This window comes from Crotalus tigris, unplaced genomic scaffold (genome assembly GCF_016545835.1).
Source record: "Crotalus tigris isolate CLP2741 ecotype Arizona unplaced genomic scaffold, ASM1654583v1 scf7180000017833.3397121, whole genome shotgun sequence".
Classification (NCBI taxonomy): domain Eukaryota; kingdom Metazoa; phylum Chordata; class Lepidosauria; order Squamata; family Viperidae; genus Crotalus; species Crotalus tigris.
Genome location: NW_024096661.1, coordinates 2,552,363 through 2,567,687, shown reverse-complemented (window position 1 = coordinate 2,567,687; position 15,325 = coordinate 2,552,363). Strand labels below are relative to the sequence as shown.

Genomic DNA, 15,325 nt, shown 5'->3' with positions numbered 1-15,325 from the left:
CTCTCTCTCTCTCTCTCTCTCTCTCTCTCTCTCTCTCTCTCTCAGAGTCAGGGAGAGAAATTAAATGAGGCATCACTTTAGAATCCTTATTTAGCTCAGAAGTATGAAGTCCAAGCCTCCTTGAATGCTGCTGACCCTTATCTAACTCTAGCCAGGTGCTGACCATTAACTGAGAAGTACATAGGCGTTTAGCAATAAAGCAGATTATTTGAACTTTCACGTGTGGACCTGGATTTTTTTGTCTGACACCCTCTATCTCAGTCTGGGGTGGCCAAGTAAATAGTTTATGACTCTTTAAGGCCTGCCTGTTTGTTGAGAAAAGTGGGCAGGACCAGATGACAAGGAAAAATGAGTTATTGATTTCTTTACATTCTATAGACTAAATTTCAAGATTCAAGGCATCCATTTCATTTCTTAAACAACTTCCTGTGACACTTTCTTGCCCCCCAATGCAAAAAAAAAAAAAATGTTGGCTGTGGATTGCATGATCCTGGAAAAGACACAAATGGCAGGTGAGCCCAAAAAATTAAATTTATGAAAGTATGCAAAGTATATGAAAACCTGTTTTTATTAAAAGTATTATGGCTACCCACTCTCTGATCAGCATCCAGATATACAATTAAAAACCATTCCAAAAAGAACATGGCAGTCCAGACTAAAAAAAAAAAACCCTTACCAATAAATCATGATAGGGGTTCCTTGGCTCCTCAGGCTTTCTCTTCCACTTGAACTTCCAGATAGATTCTTATATTTGACACATTGATCAAGGCATAGCTGGCTTCTCTCTCTATTCAGAGATACAGAATAATATTAAATCAGACTTCAGAGGCTCCCTATCAATACCACCTTCATATTATAAAGTGAAAAGAAGGTACTTTGATTGTTCAAGAAAGAACCTTGAGGAATTAAAGGAAAAGACCTGCTCTGTCAGCTAGGAAGAAAAGAGCAATGGCTTTTATTTCCATCCCAAGTCCCAACTATTAAGGCTCTGTTGAATTACTGAATGAGCTGTTTTGGAGATCGTTTTAGAGGAAACTGAAGGTGAGAAATAAGTTAGTTTTTATTGGGAAAATATATATGATGGATCACAGCAGGTAGCAATATATGTCTAAGCTGATATATCTTGAAAAACTGAGTTGGGCCTGGTGTCTACTTGGATGGAAGACCACCTGTTCAGTGTAGGCTAGACTGGAAGGTTTAAAAAAAAGTCCTAGAAAACCCACATCTGTTGCCAAGGAAACTGCATGGATTGGGTACATCCATGAAGTCACCAAGAGCCAAGGTGGATTTGAAGCAAATTTCACTTTTTTTACTTTCCACATGGTGGACCTAATAGGCAGAGAAGCAAAGGATCCCCATGGCCAGATTGAGGAAACAGTGGTCATAATTATGACATTATGATGCTGAAGATATTTGAGCTCAGTGGTAGGGAAGTCATGAGAAAAGAAGATTTAAAGTGGTTTAAATGCTCTGTTCCAAATGTTTGGCTTCCACAAATTTTTCATTTGTTTAATTTCCTGCAAGTAATGAATATGCATCTGGAGTGGGAGAAGAAGGGTTTCACCACATTGCCTCTTGGGATTTGAGCAGACCCATGTCCATCTTATTTTCCTCTTTTCTGACATAAAACCCACCCACAGCAACTGAGTTTTATATTCTTTCCATTCCCAGAGTGAATCTCTCTCTCTCTCTCTCTCTCTACATGTAGTCATTGATGTCTGGCCCCAATTGAGCCCAAAATTTCTGTTGCTAAGCAAGACAGTTGTTAAATGAATTTTGTCCCGTTTTATTTGTGTTATGTTCTGATAGATCTGGTTTTTCAAATTGAATGGATGCAATTCCTGCGAAGAGATAAAAACAACTGCATGACAACAGGAAAGTTATCCATGATGTAACGTTATCCTAAATGATTTTATTCAATCATTAACTGGGAAAGAAATTCAGTTCTATCCATAGGCCTGACAGATATATAGGGCAGTGCTTGCAACTCTGATGTAAACCCAGTTTTGGCTCATATTAAGAAAATTCAATCCACTCCACCTTCATTTACTTGCTCCAGTAGCTGTTTCTGACAGAAATATGTGACATTTTATTGCTTATCTCAGGAAAAGGGGGAAAGTGGTTCAGCGTAAAACAGTGGCAGCACTCATAGAGGGAGCAGATTTATGAAAATATTAATGTACTGCAAGCTACAGCCAGCTTCTGGATCTCAAGATTTGACAGAAGGGAAAAAAAATAATACCTGACTATGATAAATGCAGTCAAGGAGCAAACTGAAAGCCTGTTCACGATGCCTTTCCAAGGTTATGCTTAGTTTGATGTATTTTAAATTGAGATGATGGTGATGAGACAATTTTGCCTTTTCAGCTCATCTCTTTCTCTCTTTTTTTTTAGTTTGATATATTGAATTAGGAAGGCGTGGCCCTGATTGTGCTTCTGATGTTTCTCTTCTTGTTAGCTTGCTATTGTGGTTTGGTTCATCAGATATGTAAACAATGGTCAGGTTTTGCTGATAATGCCGGAGTCTTTTGAACACAAAAGACTCTAGTCTCTAATCTCTTCCATAAAGAGTTGGACAAGACTGATTGTACTTATTTTGAATTTGAAGTTAATGTAACTATAAGTTATAGGATGGTGAGGACTTTTCCTTTAAGAAGCAGGATTTAACAATATATCCGTGTTTTTATGCCACAGATTTTAATGCTCAAGTAAGAAACAGAAAACAAGATTTAGCTAGATTGCAGATTTACCAAATGTAAAAAGCATCTCAGGTTTCAGCTATGTTCTGAAGCTTCAGCCAAACAATTGTTTGGCTTACTAGATTTAGATTTTTTTTCCCCAAACCCAATCCATCGCGGTCTGCAAATCATAATTTGGAACCTAGTAGATTGGTGAGAATCCAGCCAGTTGAAATGTATTGCCTAAACCATGATTAAAACAAAGCTTAGCAATGTGTGATTTCTATCTTAGAACAAAGACTGCAAGAAAAGAAGAGGTAGAGAAATTCCTTGTATATGAACGGAAGCAGAAACAGAATTCAACTCCAGATATCATAATACAGATATCTTGAACCAAAACACGGCAAACCTCCAATTTTTATTGCTTCTGATAAGCATTAAATAGCTATTCATTTATGAGCTGTACTCGCTGCCACCTTAATCCTGTTCTGCCTCTGACACTTTTTAGTGATCCTTGTAATCATATTGTGCATGACAATGGTGATAAGACTGAGTGATATTTAAGTTCAGCTTTCAGTCTGCAGGTCGGGTGATTATGAGTTCCCCTTCAACAGCCTCAAAATAATAATGATAATAAATATATCCGTTCTATAAACCTGCCCCATTGACGTCTGAGGAAGTTGAGTTTGTTATTGTTTCAGCAAAATGTATTCTGCAGTTTCATTGCTTTGATCCTTGGCCTTGGGTGGCTTTTCAAAGCTTAGTGAAGAGGAAAGCCAGGTTATAAAGTTTGTAACAGTTTATGCATCAGATAATTGTCTCTCTCGTGGCCATTCTGCTCAGATGATTCACCTTATTCGCTCAGGAAAGCTCAGATATTGTTGAAAAAGATTTCTAAACACTTTTTTTCCTCAGGTCACGTTCAAGTTTCGAAGCAAATAAGAAAATATAATAGTTAAGCATTTATACACTTTCTTTTAGTAATAGTAATAGTAGTAAAGTTGGAAGGGACTTGGTGGTCATCTAGTCCAACCCCCTGCTCAGGCAGGAAACCCTACACCATTTTGGACAAATGGCTGTCCAGTCTCTTCTTAAAAACTTCCAGTGTTGGAGCATTTACTGCTTCTGGAGGCAGGCTGTTCCACTGATTAATTGTTCTCATGTCAGGAAGTTTCTCCTTAGTTCTAGGTTGCTTCTCTCCTTGATTAGTTTCCACCCATTGCTTCTTGTCCTGCCTTCAGGTGCTTTGGAAAATAGCTTGATTTCCTCTTCTTTATGGCAGCCCCTGAGATATTGGAATACTGCTATCATGTCCCCCCTTGTCCTTCTCTTCGTTAAACTAGACATACCCAATTCTAGCAACCATTCCTTATATATGTACAACTGATGAGTTTACAACTCATCAACACTACTTCTCAGGATCAGTCATCATTCTTTTTTAATTTAATAAACTTATTTCTATCCACCCATCCATATTTGTTAAAAAAAAAAGACTCTGGGCAGCTTGCCTTGTTAAAACAACCACAGCCCAATCCAAAAACTCAACATTGTTCCTATTTACAAACAATATACATAGTATCATAAAAGCCATCCACAGTCACTTAAGTGAGATGGGCAGTATAGAATTGTGACGAATAAACATATAAATAAATAATAAATTTAAAAAAAAAATAAAGAAGGCAAGACTAAAGCAGGAGACGTGTATCTCAAGCAATTTCATTTTCAATGCTCTCTGAGCTTGGTAGTTTTCTTGCAGATCTTTCTTTCTAGACTAGCACTGATGTTGTTAACCTGGTTTGGTAATGAAACGTCTGCAAGGAAACCACCAAGCTCAAAGAGCACCGAAGACCCCACAGTTCAACCCTGAACCACAGATACTCTCTTTATCAATTTCATTTTCATAAGTTTTCAAAAATTTAGCAATAAAGGGCCCAGCCCTATTTTCAGAGGGACGCTATTATACACTACCAGCAGTGCCATAGAGAAGCAACTCCTCCTTGCTTTAGCCCCCTGAACATCCAAGGAGTGAGAGATTTTTAGCAGTTTCACTATAATGAGCCACAGTGGAGCAGTGGTTAGAATGCAGTATTGCAGGCCAACTCACTGTTCACTGCCAGGAGTTCAATTCTGACCAGCTCAAGGTTGACTCAACCTTCCATCCTTCCAAGGTCAGTAAAATGAGGACCCAGATTGTTGGGGGCATTAGGCTGACTCTGTAAACCACTTAGAGAGGGCTGTAAAGCACTGTGAAGCGGTATATAAAATCTAAGTGCTCTTGCTGTAATAGATCTAACTGATCAGGCCAATATTGGCTACAGAAGGCATTCTATATTTTTGTTGTTATTAAGGGTTGTCAGCATTTTTGTTACCTGGATATGGTAGGCCTAACTCTATATTCCTCAGAAATCTGAAGGAGAGTGAACTGGCTTTCATAGGATTCCAATATTCCTTAACTGAACTACATAAAGAATCAAGCAGTGATACAACTGAGCACTTTTACTGTTCTTTTTTTCCAATTCCAGGGAAAGTCTTGTAAATGTAGCTTTCTATTAGGATTGTGCAAGGATGTCTGGGATCCTCATTTCAGAAAGCAGGCTAGCTAACCCACCTCATTGTTCCAAGATGCTGCTTGTCCCAACAACTTTCTGTATCTGGATCAAAATTCTGGAAAATTGGAGTCCCACGCTCCCATTACCTAACTTGGGGAAATCATAAATGGGATTTGCAGAAAAGTAAGACCGGTACTTTGGATTCTGCCAAATTTTATTGAAATTAGTCCAGGAGATTTGAGTTACTCTCTTTTATAATCTTGGTTATTGAAATGCCCATAACTATTTGCTTTCTAACATAATAGAACGACACTTACTGGAAAGCCAGACCATTAGAGAGGATAAAGTATGCATTCTAAATGGTAAGGAAATCAATAAGAGCAGTTTGTACGTTACATGCTGTTTCAACGGTAGAAACTGCTTGCTCAAATGACTTTTGCAGAATTCCCAATAATCACTTTTCAACACAGCTTGGGACCTGTCCCATTGCCTGTTCTCAATTGGCTTAATATACCTGTTAGGTCAGCCAAAATGGGATGGGAAGGATTTAGGAGAACAAAGAAGGGAAAAAAAGACACAAAAGAGTTTACACAGGTTTTAAAAATGCATAAAATAATATCATTTGAAATGATTTGGAAGGGGTAGGCAAACAAATGAGCAAAGGGAAGAATTAAAAAAAGTACAAATGAACAATGACTGCATTTTAAACAAAATAAGGGAATGGGATCTACAGTATTGAGGAAAAAAAGGATGGGTCAAGAAAGAAAAGCAATGGATAAAAAGGTGACTGAAGAATGATCAATCAGCAAACAAAAGGAGGATGGTGAAAAAATAAATAAACCAGATGTTTATTTGCAAAAAAAAAAAAAAAAACCACCCACCACTCCAAATATGCAACCAGACAGAAAGAAATCATGGGTGACAACGATCATAATAATGGTATGCATACACCCCTCTCTTTCCCAAACCCTCTTTGGCAAGAAATACGATCCATTCTAAAGTGGATCCTAATCCCAAGACAGAACCTCTGACCTAAAGCTATTGATCCTTTTCTATTACTTGCTGACAATTTTTCAATCTGCTAAGCTGTAGGCCTTATAGCAATAGCACTTAGACTCATATACTGCCCCATAGTGCCTTACGGCACTCTCTGGGCACTTTACAATATCAGTATATTGACCCCAACAATCTGGGTCCTTATTTTATCTAGCTCGGAAGGAGTGAAGGCTGAGGCAACTTTGGGCCCCATCAGGATCAAACTCCAGGCTATGGCGCCCCCTTATAAAACAAAAGGATTGTCAAGAAAAATAGGGGAAAGTATCAGATGAAATCCACTTAAACATTTCAAGATATAAGAGCCATAAATTAGGAATCAGGTGGGTACAAATAGTGCTCACTTAATGACCACAATTGGGACAGGCAATCCCATCACTAAATGCCCCAGTCTCTAAGGGAAATATCACATGACAGCAAAGGGGTTTATGACATCACTTCCCTTTCAGTTGTTAAGAGAATTGCCACAGTCACTTAATGAAACATCATGTGACTATGACTTAACAGTTTACCTCCATCTTCTCTATTAACTTTGCTTGTCACACGCCAGTCGCAAAGCACACAAACGTGATCACATGATCATGTGACTGCGGGACACTGCAATGCTTGCACTGCAAATGGTAGGATTGGTCACAAAACTATTTTTTAATCCCATTGTAATTTTGAACAGTCTGTAATCTGTTTGTCAAAAGAATCAGGCACAGAGAATTATTTGAGTTTCTAGTAAGAGTTGTACTGATATGACTATGTAGATATTGATTTATATTGATTTATTTGCATCCCACCTTTATTATTTTTACAAGAACTCAAAGCAATGAACAGGTCCAACATACCTTCCTCCTTTATACCCTATTTCCCCCCACAACCCTGTGAAGTGGATTGGGCTGAGAAACAGTGACTGGCCGAAAGTCACCCAGCTGGCTTTCATGACTAAGGCAGGACTTGAATTCACAATCTTCCACTTTCTAGCCTGGAGCCTTAGCCCAAACTGTCTCTTAATGATATGCTACTAAAACATAATGAAATATGAATAACTTAATAAGAATAGTCTTGTGGAATCCGCCCAAAACTCAGTTTGACATTTATGAATCGAATCTGGATATACAAAAATATACAATCACAGTGGGTGATAGTGCTTTGATGGTTAATTTAAAGATAATTACTTAAATATTGATTCTACAGGACATGGTTTTGCACATACAGGTCTCCAGAATGCTTTCCAATAATCATTTCAAAAAGTAATTAAGAACCAGGGATCAGCAAATGATCATTATTAGGAAAAGATACTGTGGAGTAAAACACCCATAGAAAATCCTTAGAAAAGAAGGTTTCCATTCTGTTCCTTTAAACTGAAGGCAGCCATCCTTCTACAATAGAAAATATCCTAAAAGAGAGAAGCCACAACATTTCATGTTTTACTAATAAGAAAAAACATTATAGCTCCTGGCAAACTAAAGAATGTCTGGTAGAGAAGATAGGTGTGTTATGCATATGTTTGTAGCACCTTTCAGCAAAGATCGAAAAGCTTCACATTCTGCCTAATACTATTTTGAGTGCCTGCACCGGAATCACGTGGGGAAAGTGTTACCCTGTTTGTTACATTGAATCCACCAGCAATCAGTATCCCTGAAGTATTGCTAATTAAAAATGAAACCCAAAGACCTCTCTGTGAAGCTTTTTGTGGCAAGAATAATCAGAAACAGGCTGTGAAACAGAAATAACTTCATCGGCAGGGCTGTGGTTCCAATCTGTAAGTAATGCCATCTGGTTGTCTAACAATTTAAGCTGTTAACATGGTTCCCATCATCGTCACAGTGTGTGATTTTGCACACATGGCATTGATTTGTCTACAGTTTTGGTGTGAGTCCTAAAATTGCTCTGCTTACTGAAGGATCTTGTAAACGTGCTTTGGCTGTCCCTTTACAAGCACATACTTCAATTACTTGTAGGGTTCTTGTTTCAAGAACAGAGCAATGCTGTGTTATAGATGATTGTGGCAATTTCTCCCTCTCTTCTACCCACACCCTCTATAACCATCCATCCATTCCTCCATCCATCACCTATCTATCTATTATCCATCCATCCATCATCTATCCATCTGCACTTGCTTCTCTATAAAAGAGCGAGGAAACCAATTTCGGATGCTATCCATCTAGCCTTCTTCTTTACAGCATAATGAGAACAATGTTGTGAGTTTAGAGGCCATCTTTTCATTTATCGTAGCAATATACTTAGGAGAAGGAAGAGTTGTTCACCACCTTTCACATCTTGATTGAATTAATGAAGAGCTGCTGTCAACAGAATATTGGAACACTGTTATCGTGTCACCCCTCGCCCTTCTTTTCATTACACTAGACATACCCAATTCCTGCAACTGTTCTACGTATGTTTAACCTCCAGTTCCCTAATCCTCTTTGTTGCTCTTCTCTGCACTCTTTCTAGAGTGTCAACATCTTCTTCATGTTGTGGCGACCAAAACTGGATGCAGTTTTCCAAGTGTGGTCTTGCCAAGGATCCCCTGCATCCTTCACATCTGAATGTGAACTTAAAAAGCTAGCCAAATTATTGCAGACTGGCTAGCTCCTGGGATAATTTGGCAAAATTCCCAGGAAAAAGAGACTGCCTTTGCATTAGGAGCTTGAGCTCTTGCAATAAGTCATTGGATTCAGGAACCATCCTGAAGGATCTTTGGTGCTCATCCTACCTGTTCTTTGAAACTTTGCCTGATTAGCTGAGCTGTATAGGGATGAAGAGATGAATGTGTACTCTGTTAAACTGAACTGACTCTAGCTTCACTCTGGAATTCTGTCTGAATTTTCATTAGATCTACCTGCAAGTGGTTCTGAGCATACAGGTGGCCCTCGGCTTATGACCATAACTGAGCCCGAAATTTCCATTGCTAATCAAGACAGGTGTTAAGTGAATTTTGCCCCATTTCATGACCTTTTTGCCACAGTTGTTAAGCAAATCACTGCAGTTGTTAAGGGAATCCTGCAGTTATTAAGTGAATCTTCCTTCTCCCATTGACTTTGCTTGTTGGAAGCCAGCTAGAAGGTTACAAATGGTGATCCACGTGACCGTGGGAGGCTGCAATCATACATGCCAGTTGCCTGAATTATGATCATGTGACCATTGGGATACTGAAATGGTCCTAAATGTGAAAACTGGTCATAAGTCACTTTTTTCAATGCATTATAACTTGAACAGTCACTAAATGAATGGTTGTAAGTGGAGGACCTTCTGTACTTCGGAGCTCTAGTTCTCTGGACATTCTTTTGCAGTGGCCTGCAATGTTTTGGGTACCAGAGATCAGTTTCATGGGGGGGGGGGAGTTTTTCTGTGCACGGGGGGGGGGGATGTGGTTTTGCACAGTGCTTGGATCCTGTGTGTGCATGGATGGGGCTTCACTCGCTTGTGCTGTCTGGTTTCTGGCGAGTCACTGGCCAGTGCTGGTCCGCAGACCAGGGATTGGGGGACCCCTGTTCTATTGGACTTTCTTTGCTCATGAAATTGATTCATGACTGTCAGGGGCCCAAGACTGAATTTTACCAGCACCCCCCCCCCCAATATGACATGCGTACAATGCCTATTAAATAAAAAGCCACTGTTTTCTCAAGAGTTTTAAAATATTTATTACACCAGCAATCTATTTTCCAGCAATGATCATTAACTGTTAGCCTGACATTTGAATTAGGCTGAAGGGTCTGGGGTTGGGAACAAATAAGCCCGGTGTCATAAAAACAAACATAGCTACTTCTATCCAGAGACAAAAGCACATAATTACTGGGTTTAAAGATACTGTCAGAAGAATTCCAAGACATGATCTCTCTTTAATAGACTTCTTGGCAGATGTCACATCACTCTGGTTCTATGGATTCATTTATAAATTATCCATTCTCTCCATTCCTTCATGCAGTTTTTCTGCTACCTTGGATGGAAATGAGGATAATAGTAATGGAGGTGGATACGATGGTAATACTAATGGTTTGTATAATTTCAATTTCAAGACTGTGAGCTAGGAGGAGAGGAATGGAATCTTTGCTCCTTGTTTAATCAGAGATTTGTGAAGTTCATAGAATCTAACAAATCTAGCAATGTCAAAGAAAGAAGCAGTTAGTCTTTTCCCCCTCTGAGGAAAAGCTCAAGTAGAGCACATTTCAAGGGTTCTATGAAGAATGCTTTTAGTAAGGAGTTAGACAACAAGGGGGCAGTTGGCTCAGTGGTTGAAGCACCAAGCTTGTCAGCTGGAAACCTGACAGCTCAGGTTCAAGACCTGAGCACCTTGTGACGGGGTGAGCTCCCGTACTTGCCTCAGCTCCTGCCCACCTAGCAATTCAAAAGCATGCAAATGCGAGTAGGTAAACAGGTATCGCTTTGGTGGGAAGGTAAAAGCGTTCAGGGCACCTCGGCATATAGTGGCCACATGACCATGGAAACATCTGGCTCCCTCGACTACGAAACGGAGCTGAGTGCCACCCCCTAGAGTGGGATATGATTGGACAGGGGAAATCTTTACCTTTACTTTTAAGACACCTCAGAACCCTTTAATATGGAATAATGGCATTAAGAGGATGAGTCTGGTTTGAACTCCAGGATGGAATTTATGTATACACTGTATACTTTTAATGGTCCCCGTCTCTCACAGAAAATTGCCCTAAATGCAGGAAATGAGCACATCAGGAAGAGCACTGAAGAAAGGCTTGGTTTTGGGTTATTTTTGAGGTTATAGATCTGAAATTCAAAGTCACAATGGTGTACTAAAGAGGTGGTACTGTAGTTGATTTTTAAAAAAATAAAAAACCCTTATAAGCAGGAGGTTTATTTGTTTGAAAAACATTAGAGCTCCCATCAATCAAAAAATATGTACTTCAGAATTCCACCACCTTAGCCAACTATTTTCCACCTGAACTAGCAAAAGGACCAATCGGGAACCAATTTGGAATATCGCTAAATACAGAGAGAGTTGTAGATTTGATCACAAAGCTTTCCCATGGAGCAGATGGAATTTTGCTTGTCTTTGGTGCCTGAATTCCTGGTTCACTTCTTTTCTCTTTTTTCTAGTCAGTGTATTTATTCAAAGTAATGCTTTGAACGTGAAAGTCTGTAAATAAGACACATTTTCTGCGATGAGCTTTTTTTTTTTTCAGTTCTGCCCTTCCATTTTACCCTGCTTATAAAATGATAGAATGACTATCTAAATGCATCCGAACATTGTGATAACCATAAACAATGTGGTCTTCATTGAAACTCAGTTTGTTGTTGTTGTTGTTGTTGTTGTTGTTACCAATAAGGACAATCATGTATTCTCACATAGAGATGGCCTTCCTCTAGCCGCAGAGCAGGATGGTCTATCCCAGTGGTTCTCAACCTGTGGGTCAGGACCCCATTTGGGGTCGAACGACCATTTCACGGGGGTCGCCAAACAATGCAGTCCACCATTTTTTCCCCCTTTTCCTTAGCTGTGCTACTCCCTTTTATTCTATTGGCTTTTGAAAGCCAATAGAATAGACTCTCTTGAATAGAGTCTAATTCTATTGGCTTTCAAAAGCCAATAGGAATTGTCCAGGCTGTCTCTGCCCTGCTGAGCCCGCCAAAAGTCCCATTCTGCAAACGGTGCTGCACCAGTTGAGTAGTCCTTGACTTACGACCGGTTGAGTAGTCCTCGACTTATGACCGGTTGGGGGTCGCGGCATTAAAAAGGTTGAGAACCACTGATCTATCCAAATATAGTTTAAATATTAAAAAACAGAGAGTGATAGAACGCAAGAGGTCTTGAACGTGGCTGTCAGAAGTTGTAGTTGAGAGAACAGATGGAGCAGGCACTTAGCTTATCTCTGAATGCTGCTCTCCCTCTCTGGTGCAATGTGTTGTTATTTCTATTTCAATTACAGTAATTATTCTCAAAACCACATACATGCATTTAATGTATGCCTAAGTGGTGATACTGAAGTCCTTATAAAATCCATTTTAAGATGATGCTAATATTATTTTTATCATTGCATTTGTGAAACTTTACAAATTAAATGTTTTTTTAATACAAATAAACAGTTAAAATGAAATGAAAGGAGGCAAAGATAGGAAAAAGAAAAACGGGGTGATGAATTTATTTTTTATGACTTCCATTTGCAATAGTTTGATAAGGATGATGTTTGACAGCATTATTTAAGGCTTTTGGCAACTTTAGCAAACTATCTTTCCTGGGGAAGAGGATGAATGAAATCCAGGTATGGACATCTGTGTCCTGATAATATTCAAGCAAGTACAGTGTAATACATTCTACATAAAACAGTGCTGAAAACTTCCAAACTAGCCCTTCTAAAGAGAATGGCAAACCACTCTCATATTGGTGCCCACGAATCTGTCCATGAAGTTACCAGGAGTTGTGTTTGACTCAAGGGAAACTATTCCTTAATATATTTTAATATTTTATATTCTTTTTAGTCAGTGTATTTATTCAAAGTAATGTTTTGAACGTGAAAGTCTGTAGATAAGATACATTTTCTGCGATGAGCATTTTTTTTTCAGTTCTGTTCTTCCTGCTCACCCTGCTTATAAAATGATAGAATGACTATCTAAATGCATCTGAACATTGTGATAACCATAAACAATGTGGTTTTCATTGAAATTAATTTTGTTGTTGTTGTTACCAATAAGGACAATCATGTATCTGTCCATGAAGTTACCAGGAATTGTGTTTGACTCAAGGGAAACTTTTCCTTAATATATTTTAAAATTTATATTTTACCCTACTATATTATTATTTATAATAATAATAAAGTTGGAAGGGATCTTGGAGGTCATCTAGTCCAACCCCCTGCTCAGGCAAGAAACCCTATACCATTTCAGACAATGGCTGTCCTATCTCTTCTTAAAGACTTCCAGTGTTGGAGCATTCACCGCTTCTGGAGGCAGCTTGTTCCACTGATTAATTGTTCTAACTGTCAGGAAGTTTCTCCTTAGTTCTAGGTTGCTTCTCTCTTTGGTTAGTTTCCATCCATTATATGATTCATTATACCTCTGAATTAGGGCTGAAAGGCAAAGCAAAATTGCTTTATCTAAATGATATAGATCCATCTATAAAGAGTTTAGATTAGAAATTTTAGAAATTCAGATTAAAACCAGACCTCCCTTTGTCTCTTAACTGTTCTGTGTTTTCATGATTAAGGGCAGGATTAAAGTTAAGTCTCTTAGGATTGTTTATAGCCATCTAAATCATGTTCTGTTCAGAGACCCAAGGGGGGGAAAGGGCATGAAGCAGACAACCTAAGAGGTGCCACAAATTCTTCAATAAGAGATAACTGGATGATTTAAGGTACAAGCTTGTTTGAGAGTGGATGAAAAGGATTGGAACTACAGCCCTATGTTTAGCCACATATCACGAGAACCAGGTGTTTTCCTTCAATGGATAAATTATTTGATGCCGTTATTCATTTAGGTCATCTTATACCCAATGAATTATTCATTCCAGCGTCTCCATGAGCTAATCAGGATGATCAAATATGAGGTCAGAAAGCATTTTTTCCTGGGAAGGGAACAGAAGCAGTCTGCAGCAAGGACAAGATTAGCACTTTTAAACTATCTCTATTTGAGTACTTCTAGAAAGCTTACTGATAACAGTATTGGCTCTCTATCTTTAATACTTAAAGATCTAGGGCAGGTAGCACATTGTATAATAAATTGTATAATTTTGCAACATTTTCCTACTTATTTTGAAAAATTCAGTTGGCTAGCTGTAGTTGAGTTCACCCATAGTGCTTAATCATTACTTTGGTTAATCATGGCTTGATGAAGAAGCCATAATTGGTGGGTTCTTAAAATACCCTAAGTGATTTTTTTTAAAGTACAATTTAGTGCAACTTTTGAACTTAGAATATGGTTTGGATATTAAAACAGTTTGGATGTTAAAACAAATCACACATATAGTCATTCTAGCTTGGTGAAAGTATTAGACACATATTTGTTTATTATCAGGCCACGGTGAATTATCCCTTTATTTCTTAAGGTTTCTTTCTTTGCTTTCTGGAAGTCTGGCAGCAGCCCTTTATGTACTAAGGAGAACTGGATATGACCTTTTATTTGAAGCAAAACCTCTATTGCATTCCTTAAAACTCGCTCCAATCCTATGATTCTTTACTCAATGTCATGAGACTTACTCCTAAGTAACAGTAAATCTGCACAAGCCTGAATTTTAGTCTTAGGTGGAGTTTATTTATCTGCCTGGTTCTGACAGCCTAAAGATCTCACAGCTCATCTTGCAACATCCATAGCAATCTTGATATTTGATCAATTGACGCACCAAAATAAGTTGGAAATAAGTTGGAGGACGCAATTATTAGATTCTGCATGAGATATCAGAGAAAAATAACAAGTGTTGATCCAAAGCAAACAAGAACAAGTAAACAAATGTCCAGCTTCATAATTCACTTCTTGCAAAGCATCTTCCACACACTCAAGAGCCACCACCAGTTTCCATGTCGTTTGAGGCACTTTCTTCTGTGTGTTATATGTCAAACAAGACTGTCTAAACATCTCTATCCATTGGTTGCTATATATCAGATCTTTTTCTAAACAAAGAAAATGCAGCCAAGCTGAAGCGAATATGGAAGAAAGCATGGAAAGTCTGCTTCAAGGTTAAACCTCAAGGTTAAAAGAACTGTATGAAAAAGCTACAAATTTTTTTTCCTTTCATCTCTACCAACATTGTTATTCACAACACCCTTTCCCAAACATGGGATTTTGTAACTTGAAAGCTGATTTGGAAACAGGTTGAGGAAAGGAGGTTTATATAATACTTTTTAAATGTTCAGAATTTTTCATTTGCAAAATCTCAGCTGGCCTTACTTGACTGAACAACATAGAGCAATAATATTGCCATATGGCAGTGTTTTTCATCCTCAGCAACATTAAGATGTGTGGACTTCAGCTTCCAGAAATCTCTAGTCAGCATGCTAGCCAGGTAATTCTGGAAGTTGAAATCCACACATCTTAAAATTGCTGAGATTGAGAAACACTGTTACACTTCATTTAGGGAAGGATGACACTAAG

At 38.5% G+C, this 15,325-nt stretch overlaps 1 long non-coding RNA gene across 1 annotated transcript in view; it reads left to right on the top strand.

The window, feature by feature from the left end:
• Positions 1-6,781: 6,781 nt before the first annotated feature.
• Positions 6,782-15,325, top strand: part of LOC120307859 — a 29,130-nt gene continuing 20,586 nt past the window's right edge. Inside the window, exon 1 of the long non-coding RNA XR_005556671.1 lies at positions 6,782-6,900. This is a non-coding gene — a long non-coding RNA (uncharacterized LOC120307859). The remainder of the gene's footprint in view (positions 6,901-15,325) is intronic.